The sequence below is a fragment of the Lolium rigidum genome, chromosome 6 (genome assembly GCF_022539505.1).
Source record: "Lolium rigidum isolate FL_2022 chromosome 6, APGP_CSIRO_Lrig_0.1, whole genome shotgun sequence".
Taxonomy (NCBI): domain Eukaryota; kingdom Viridiplantae; phylum Streptophyta; class Magnoliopsida; order Poales; family Poaceae; genus Lolium; species Lolium rigidum.
Window position 1 is genome coordinate 185,915,381 of NC_061513.1, and position 6,839 is coordinate 185,922,219.

The 6,839-nt window shown below is 41.5% G+C and overlaps 1 long non-coding RNA gene across 1 annotated transcript; it reads right to left on the reverse strand.

Annotated features, from left to right (window-relative positions):
- LOC124666546 lies at window positions 1–3,542 on the reverse strand. The gene is made up of 4 exons (XR_006990927.1): window positions 3,104–3,542; window positions 1,256–1,919; window positions 589–811; window positions 1–225 (listed from the first exon to the last, which is right to left on the reverse strand). It is a non-coding gene; the product is annotated as an uncharacterized LOC124666546 (long non-coding RNA).
- Between the last annotated feature and the right edge of the window lie 3,297 nt (window positions 3,543–6,839).

The following is a 6,839-nucleotide window of genomic DNA, read 5'->3' on the forward strand; positions in this document are numbered from 1 at the left end:
CCATAGTACAGTAAATAACCAATATTTCAAATGGACAAGGTAAACAAATGAAAAAAAAAATTCAAATAATAGAAAAGGAGATTCTATTGTATTTGTTTATCAATCACAGTACTGCTGCTAGCTCTAAAATCTAGAGCTAAAAGTACATCATTTTTGCTGGGTGGGGCTACTGGCTTCTTTGAACATCTTCCTGGAGTTCTTGTAAGAGAGAAACACCACTCGTACCTGGTATCAACAAATGAGCAAGTGAGTCATAATGATCTCTAGCGATAATGCACACAAATAACAGTAAACTTGTTGACAGTAAGCTGTGCAAATACTGATTTTTCTGGACATCCAAATAACGCTCGAGCACACATGATGAGTACTTCAATTTGCTAGCAAACCGTGAAGAAGCAACACATAACCAGGACCATTTACAACAGCAACGGGTCAATTGATGATCTTATATTAGTCAAGAGCCATCCCTCATAGACAGGAATAAACAACCTACACTATTATTCTATTTTTTCAATCACAGGGAGATAATATGCTCATTTCAAGATAACCAAATGGCAGTAGACTTCGTGCAATTGAGTGAGGTCTTACCTGATGTGGTTGTCTTTGTCACTTGTTCAGAGATCCGAATAGACATGGCAGATGGTTCACTGTGGCATTGTCCCCTCCAGGCCCCACATCCTCCATCTACGGGGAGGCAGAAATCAGTTCAAGCAGGCAGGTCCAGTTGCAGCTATGCCGGGGCAGACGTATCTGGCGGCAGGGAGGCCATGAGCTAACACGATGGCCTCTTTCTCTCTCTTAGCTTAACGTTCTGCTTAGAAGGTTCCATTGAAATGAAGCAGGTATTAGTTTCAATACTGAACAAATGAACATACCATGTACTGAGAAGCAGAAGCCACAGCAAGAGCAAGTCTAATTTTCGAATGATCATACTTAAACCAATTTCACTTGAGGCTAAGCCCTCCATAGAACTACTACCTTCATTTAGATATAAAGGGAGTTAAGCCCCGTTCCATTTTTCACACCCAATAATGTTACATTGCCCAAATATGTATAATATATGATTCAGTTATATGGCAACTTTTTGGCTATTCATTACAAGTATGCACAAGCTCAGCTTGTACTTAAGCAGTTATAGCTTAGTATGCATAGTTAAGACCAGAAAGCCATTTACACCTAGTTTGTTTTAACACACTGCTATGTTGATCAGTTATGTCCAGTTCCATACATCAGCTACCAAACCCAGTAAAAGTACCTGAAATGCTACTCCAATACATTCCCCTTGCTGCATCAATTTGAATACCAAGGACTGTCGTTCCATGTGCATATGGTGCGACCCGAGCTATTCCAAATATAAAATAGTATAAGTTTAACTATGTTAAATATGAATGCCTTAGAAACAAACATATATAAAGTTGTGCCTAGCGTATCAATGCATGCCTCTAAAGTAATATAAAATTTACTCTAACTTCAGCAAACAAACTTGACACAGGACAGAATAACCTTTATTTTGTACCCCCTTCGTTCATTTTGCAAGAGCAAAAGGTATAGATTATTACTATGCAATTTATGATTTAGTATTTCAAATGCTCTAGGTATAGGGTCTGCAGAAAAAGAAGAAAAAAAATGCATGGAAAATAGGAAAGTAGTCAGTAGCTATCAATATACGGTTGACATGTATAAACTTAACTATCAGTAACAGGGTTTGAACAAATCGCATGGCAGGAATATTTACAAAAATGTCTTAGTCAATTAAACATGAATACAAATGTAAACAGCACAAGTGCACACTAGCCAGTATATTTCTTTAACACTAACCAGTGGTCATGCCAAAGGGGGGTGCCAGAGCAATACCCTCCTTGACATCAACCACCTTCTCCTAGGTGGCCTCTGGCAGGCAATGCCAACAGGTCGCTTACCTGTCAAAACCAGCAAAGCCAGTTAGTACAGAGTATTTCCTACACGTACTGTACTATAATAATGCACTGCAATGAATCAATTCCAGAAAAGAGCAGATGTGACAATAGTATGGATCGCATCATTATAGTGTGTTAGCTTAGATCAAAGCAGAAGGCATGACTGACTCATGTTGTGACTACACAAATAACAGACAAGCTAGGACAAAAAATCTCATCATCATAGTGTGTTGATTTTATAATACAATAGCAATCAGAACCTTTAAAAAATAAATTTTATAAAAATAATAACAAGAACAATTCAATAAATTAATATTTGGCTCAGAACTACTGATTTTACCGAACGAAATAAGTGGGATACAATGCAGGAAGACAACCTGACAAACTAAACCGTAAACAACTAATAGCTCAGAAATGAACACATAGTCTAGTCAACAGATAACTGGAGAGCAACAACTTTGTTCAAGTCCAGCCTACTACTACATGTATCTGATAACTAGTAACTTAAGCAAAAAAGATAGGCTACTTCTTTCAGTTTGCTGGAAATTAAGCTTGCAAACACAAGAGATACCTGCAGCAGCTGAACCCACTACTCAACTAATTTTATAAAAGCTCGTGGAAATAAAAATAACAAGAATTGGGATTAAAACTGATCTTAGAAATGAAACTTTGCAATTCTCAATCTATACTCATCATTTACTATCTTCAGAAAAAACATGAGGAAACATTGTGCTTCATGTTTTGCGTCTAATTTGTGTCCATATAGGAAGGAGAAGCAGGCAACATGCGGAAGAGAAATTTTGAATGCCTCCAGAAGACTAAAGGTACAGCTCAAAACTAAGCAAGATAATCTATGTTCATCACTGATTATGGTCAACACAGTAGATAGAGCTTCGGCCATCAAATTTGTATCTACACAGGGCACGGTCATAGATATATTAAGTGAGCAAATGTGTAAATAATGCAGTATTTCCGCTAGGAAATAGAACAATAGCGTTCCACACACAACACATGACACACCTAGACGGCTAGACACTAGAACAATTATTGCAGTTGAAACGGTTGTGGGCAGTGAAGAATACATCCATTCCTAGTGCAGAATAATTACAGAACAAATACAAAGGCTACAAATGAGAAGATAGAACGGCAGGCAGAGGGAGAGGGTTAGGGGGAGATAAATAACAGACCTGGTGAAGAAGCCGGTGACGAAGACCCTCTTGCCACCATGGGGTCACACGAAGCTGGACGGGACGATGGGGCCACCGGCGCTGACGCCAACTTCGCCAGCGGAGGAGTCGTGGGCGGAATCCGCGCCAAGGAGATCGCGGTGGCGTACCCCTGAGCAAACCCTAAAACGGGGTAGTTATTGCTGGTGGTGGCTCTACTGCCACGGAGATGAGGATGAGGAGGGATCCCTCCACCCGTGTGAGAGGAGATCCTTCAGTCAGAAGACCGTTCGCTCGAATCGGAAGATGGGGTGCAAGCTCGAGGCGGCGGGAATGGCGGGAAGGCGAGCGCCGCAGCAGGGAAGGAGAGAGTGAGGGGTTCCGTAGATGCGATTTCTGTGAGGTGAGGAGGGAGGAGGAGGAGATGGGGACGGCGACGGAGATGTAAATCGGGTGGAAGTGGTCTGCGGCGGCTGAGAAGGACGAAGAGGAAAACAAGCTAGGGTTTCGGGTTTGGGTGGGGATGTCTCCCCGTCGTCGCGTGTGGTTTCACGAAAATGTCCCTACCTTGTTCAAGTTTTGGACTTTTGGTGTCCGATACCGCTGTGGCGCTTCAGTCATTTCACCTAAAAAACTGGCGTGCGGGAGAATTTCGCGCCACGGTGGATAATTTGGCGCTGTGTGGAGGCAAAAAAAATTCGGGCTGAAGGGGGAGCGAAATTTTTGGCATCGCGTTTTTCAGCTTTGCGCAGGTTGCTGGTGGATCCTGCTGTCATTTAAGTGGGGCCAACATGTCAGCTGCCTTGCCTACTTGTTTTTAATAGGTTGTTCCCACATGGCACGTAAGTCCCATGTATCATTGGATAGGTTGTGTCTTTGATCTCGTAGTGATTAGTGAACCTATCAATGCATGGGTACCACCACTAAGAGGTAAATTTTGTTGTAGTATAAAGGAAGACATATAAATGAATAGATCAAATTACTCTTTATATCATTGCATTGTGGATGACCCACTTCTATACAGTTGAAGGGTGTGTTGAGAGACACTCCCCAAACAGACACCTCATATCAGGCATTTCTCTCATACAATTGATCACATGTTTTAATTCATCAACATATTTAAACATACATCTATCTAGACACGTAAGCAAAAGTTGGTGCATGGACATGACACGTATTAAGATGGCAGACAAGTCATATTAAGGCATCACGAATTAGCAGTCGTGGCCATTTAAATTGGTTGTAATCAGCTAAAGATAAAGTCTTAGTTCGTATCCTCTTCTCCATGACCAATTTGTGTGACTACGTTATGACCTTTCAGACCAGAATGGTCGTAGAAAATTAGGGTTTGGCCTTTCCCGAATAGCTTACGACAACTTGCTGTGAAATGGTCATAGAGTTATGACCAACTTATACGTGGTCATTGTAAGAAGGTCACTAGTTAACATATTTCTTGTAGTGAGACTTCTTGTATCGTAATTGCAGGGTTGCTTGAGAGGGATATCTTTGTCCTCTACCTCCCTGAGTTCGATAAACCTTGGGTGATTCACTTAAGGGAAACTTGCTGCTTTTCTACAAACCTCTGCTCTTGGAGGCCCAACACTGTCTACAGGAATAGAAGCATGTGTAGACATCAAGCTATTTTCACGGCGCCGTTGCTTGGGAGGTAAGGTAAAAGGTATTCACATCCTCCGACTACTAAGCTATTTCCTAGCACTGTTGCCGGTGTGTGAGTGCTCGAAGCTATTTCCTTTAGATCCTGCAATTGCATCTTTTTGTTTCTTTTTTTTATTTTCACTAGTTAGGCTTAATGGAAAACAACAAAAAAATTAGAGATCTTTATGAACTTTATATTAAATTAGGACATGATGTGTTTGAAGAGAGAATTAAAAAACCCATGGAACTTTGTTTACAAAATAGTTGTAGCAATGTTATTAGCATGAACTCTTTGAACACTATTATTGCTAATGCTATGCAAGAATTTAAGATTGGGGAAGCTGGTTGTGATATTTTTAGTCCCCCAAGTTTTGAGGAGAAAATTTTCTTTGATGATACTTTGCCTCCCATTTATGATGATTATAATGATAGTGGTATTTTGGTGCCACCTACTATGGAGGATAAAGTTTATTATGATTATACCATGTCTGCAATTTATAATGATTACAATGATGGTTGTGATAGTTTTACTCCCACAATTACTAATAAAATTGATTATGCTTATGTGGAGAGTAATGATACTTTTATGCATGTGAATAAGAATGCTTTATGTGATAGTTATATTGTTGAGTTTGTTCATGATGCCACCGAAAGTTATTATGAGAGAGGGAAACATGGTTATATGCATCTTAATAATATTAAGTTTCCCCTCTTTATGTTGAGAATCTTGAAATTGTGCTTGTGTTGCCTTTCTATGCTTGTTGCATTATGCTTACATGACTTGTTTATTTACAAGATTCCTTTTCATAGGAAGTGGGTTAGGCTTAGATTTGTTTCATACTTGCTTTTCGATGCTCTCTTTGCTTCAACTCTCATCCTTATGAGTGCATCATTAAAATTGCTGAGCCCATCTTAATGGCTATAAAGAAAGCACTTCTTGGGAGATAACCCATGTTTTTATTTTGTTACTGTTTTGTTGTGTCTTGGAAGTTGTAACTACTGTAGCAACCTCTCCTTATCTTTATTTTATTGCATTGTTGTGTGATACGTCCAAAACGTATCTACTTTCCCGAACACTTTTGCTATTGTTTTGCCTCTAATTTGTGTATTTTGGATGCAACTAACACGGACTAACGCTGTTTTCGTAGAACCGTTCGGTGTCTCGTTTTTGTGCGAAATTCAACTTTCGGGAAAATCCTCGGAATTTATGCGATAAGGTCCTATTTTCCCGGAATATTGGCGGAGCCGAAGGGCGAGCCGGTGGGGGCACGAGGGCCCCACACACTAGGCCGGCGCGGCCCAGGAGGGGCCCGCGCGGCCCTAGTGTGTGGCGGCCTCGGCCGGCCCCCGACGCCCTCTTTCGGACTACTTATTGCCTTCGACCTAAAAACGCACGGGGAGAAGTCGAAGTCGCCAGAAACCCTCCAGAACACCGCCACATCGCGAAACTCCGTCTCGGGAGCCAGAAGTCTCCGTTCTGGCACTCCGCCGGGACGGGGAATTGGAGGAGATCATCGCCATCATCACCACCGACGCCTCTCCATCGACCAGCCATGTTTCCCCCATCTATGTGTGAGTAATTACCCCGCTGTAGGCTGAAGGGGATGGTAGGGACTGGATGAGATTGGTCATGTAATAGTGTAAGATTGTTAGGGCATAGTGCCTAGTGTCCGTAATTGGTACTTTGATGATATTGTTGCAACTTGTTATGCTTAATGCTTGTCACTAGGGCCCGAGTGCCATGATCTCATATCTGAACATGTTATTATTTCATCATGATATTCATTGTTTATGGTCTTACCCGCAAGTTGTATACACATGTCGTCGTCCGGAACCAATGGCCCCGAAGTGACGAAATCGGGACAACCGGAGGGGATGGTAGTGATGTGAGGATCACATGTGTTCACGGAGTGTTAATGCTTTGCTCCGGTACTCTATTAAAATGAGTACCTTAATATCCAATGAGATTCCCTTGAGGCCCGGCTCGCCACCGGCTGGTAGGACAAAAGATGTTGTGCAAGTTTCTCATTGCGAGCACGTACGACTATAATTGGAACACATGCCTATTGATTGCTTTGTACTTAGACACCGTTTTATTATT